The following is a 3,164-nucleotide window of genomic DNA, read 5'->3' on the forward strand; positions in this document are numbered from 1 at the left end:
GAATATTTTCAATAACTGGTGGAAAACTGTGACACTGTTTTACAATTTTGAAAAATCCCTTAGTGTCAGGCTTAATAGAAAACACCTACACTCTGATTTTCGCTTCTGCATCCAATCTGCTTTAATACACTGTTTTTGTTTAAGTATATAGAAAATACCTAGCCTCACACAGAAATGTAGTTGGAAAAGAAAATAGCACATTAATAGCCTTTCAGATAATTATAGATATTCTTCTTTGACACTGTACCAAGACTCAGAGATGGCAACTTTCTAGGCTAGTTGCAATGAGAAATATGAAGCTGGATCGTGAACTTTCATACTCTATTGTGTTAAAATCCATTGGTCTCTCTTACATTTTGAACAGGTCTTTTTACTCCTGCATGATTCTATAATGTAACACTCTAGTCATTGGTAAAATATTGGTTCATGAAGCTATGCAAATATTCCAAATTGACACATTTTATTATACAATTAAAAGAATCATATTAGTTATTAGAGCCAAGGATCTGACCAGGAAAACAGGTTTTGGGTAGCTGCCAAGTTCACGTGATGATACATGCCACAAGGTACTAGTAAGGTTTGATCAACTAAAGAACTGTTCAAATGCAACGTATTATTTCATTGTGCTGAGATCTACTAATGCTTATATGTTAAGGTATACCCAGGTTATAAGGGCTTCCCAGGTGGCACTAGTGGTAAAGAACCTGCCTCCAAATGGAGGAGATATCCGATCCCTAGGTTGGGAAGATCCCCTGGAGGAGGGCATGGCAACCCACTCCAGTATTCTTGCTGGAGGATCCCATAGACAGAGGAGCCTGGTGGATTACAAGTCCATGGGCTACAGTCCATAGAGTTGCAAAGAGTCAGACACGACAAGCAACTTAGCACACAGCCCATGTTATAATAATAGGAATAAGGATAAGGATCCTAATAATGTATAACCTGATCTTGAAATGAGCAAATGTCTGTGTTTTGCATTATTATAATTTAGAGGAGGGGATATAGTGGTCAGTATAGACATAACAAGATTATTCACATAAGTTGAAAATCATTATCACTGGGTGAGGGGTTCATGTAGGTTAATTATATTAATATCTACTTGTATTATTTACTTTGTGTACATATCTGAAATTTACCACAATAAATACTAATATATAGTTTAAACTCTTCAATGGAGTTATGGTTTTTCTTTTGAGACGTAATTAAGAGCCAAAATTTTCTTTAATTTGATGAATTAGACAACTGAAAACTAAAAAGAAGATTTATCTAATAGTTGTTATGAATTGTTCTGGGTCTTAACACATTTATTTGTCATACTCTTCTAAAGTAGAAAATTTATTTTGCAAATATCACCAAATAAGCTTTGTCTTTACCTTAAGGAAGAGCTCAGACATGGAGGAGGAATCAGGCAATAGTATTGTAGTTTACCAAACTCTCCTACACTCAAATGTTTTCCAGCAATGGATTTTAATTTCAAACTTTATACAAGATATATTTTTTTCACTTGAGGAAAGTCAGAAATTTTCTCAAGCCCTTACATTGAACTAATGTGTTCTTTCCTACAACTCAAACACCACTTCTGTTCTCAATATAAGCAATAATTTCAACATGGTTATTATGTACAAATGAAGTCATTTGCCTTTTAAAAAATGGGTTAATTTATCTACAGTAGTACCCCTTTTATTTGAGATTTACTTTCCACGGCTTCAGACCCAAGGCAGTCTGAAAATGTTAAATGGAAAATGCCAGAAATAAGCCATTTGTAAGCTTTAAATTGTGTGTCCTTCTGGGCAGTAGTGAAGCCTTGTGAAGAAGCTGCTGTCACATTTCTGGCAGAGTTGAAGCTGAGAGAGACCACCTCCACATAACTTTTCAATACAATATATTGTTACAATTGTTCTATCATTAGTTAGAGTTGTTAATATATTACTGTGTGGGATTTATAAATTACACTTTATCACTGGTATGTATATATAGGAAAGAACACAGTGTTATATAGGGTTTGGTCCTATCAGCAGTTTCAGGCATCTACTGGTCTTGGAACAGAATCCCATGGATAAGGGGGGACTACTATATTGAATTTCAAATATTTGAGAGCAAACTTTAAAAGAGGACATCTCACTGACAAAACAGCAAAGCTTCTTTTTTTGTCTTATTGGAAGACTATTCCCCATGCCTTCTAACATTAATATAGAATTGATAACTAGTCAAAAGGATCAGTAAAATGAAGTGGGATAGAGAAAGGTTACTGATGCTCTTTAAACATGTTCTCTGGAGGCATCATAAAGAACTTATACTTTAATACCTTTTAAAGTTCAAGTTTCACTGAAGTGCATCAAATAAAATTGAAGAGCTCTTCTTTATAATTTATGCACTCTTGTCTTTAAAAAAATGTTCTTTTGTCTCCTTTAAACTGCAATAATTTGCCAGCATGTTCATCTTTAATAACGTTAATATTTTTAGAATCCAAATCAGTTGTTTTGCAAAACTTTGGTCAAAAGGTTAAAACAATATGATAACGGAAAAGAGAAGTTTCATTTTTATTCCATTCCCACTGTTCCCATTTGTGTAACCATTCTTAGGAGTTTTTAGTTTATAATTCCTATATTTCTTTTAATTTAAAAGTATATTTATATACTTACCTGGCAGGGGAGATACCATGATCACGAAGGTGGTTTTCCCAGGGCGAGGCTTATCCATTGCACTCCGGATGTGCTGACCCCTAAAAAAAAATAAAAAAAATAAAGTATATTTATATTTATTTTCTCTTCTTTCTTATATAAATGTTAGCATGCTATATATATTCCTCAGTATTTCTTTTTTTTTTTTAATTTACATCTGAAAACATTTCATATCAGATTCTTCAACTCTTCTTTCTTTAATTTTTGACTATAAATAATCCCTTAAGTGCCAACATCAGTTGGATTATTGAAAAAGTAAGAGAGTTCCAGAAAAAATCTACTTCTATTTTATTGACTATGCCAAAGCCTTTGACTGTGGATCAGAAACTGTGGAAAATTCTTAAAGAGATGGGAATACCAGACCACCTGACCTGCCTCCTGAGAAATCTGTATACAGGTCAAGAAGCAACAGTCAGAACTGGACATGGAACAACAGACTGGTTCCAAATAGGAAAAGGAGTACGTCAAGGCTGTATATTGTCA

The 3,164-nt window shown here is 33.8% G+C and overlaps 1 non-coding gene across 1 annotated transcript; it reads left to right on the plus strand.

The window, feature by feature from the left end:
- Positions 1-2,634: 2,634 nt before the first annotated feature.
- LOC122444482 lies at positions 2,635-2,801 on the plus strand. The gene has a single exon (XR_006270308.1). It is a non-coding gene; the product is annotated as a U1 spliceosomal RNA (small nuclear RNA).
- Positions 2,802-3,164: the final 363 nt, after the last annotated feature.

Source organism: Cervus canadensis, chromosome 6, assembly GCF_019320065.1.
Source record: "Cervus canadensis isolate Bull #8, Minnesota chromosome 6, ASM1932006v1, whole genome shotgun sequence".
Taxonomy (NCBI): Eukaryota; Metazoa; Chordata; class Mammalia; order Artiodactyla; family Cervidae; genus Cervus; species Cervus canadensis.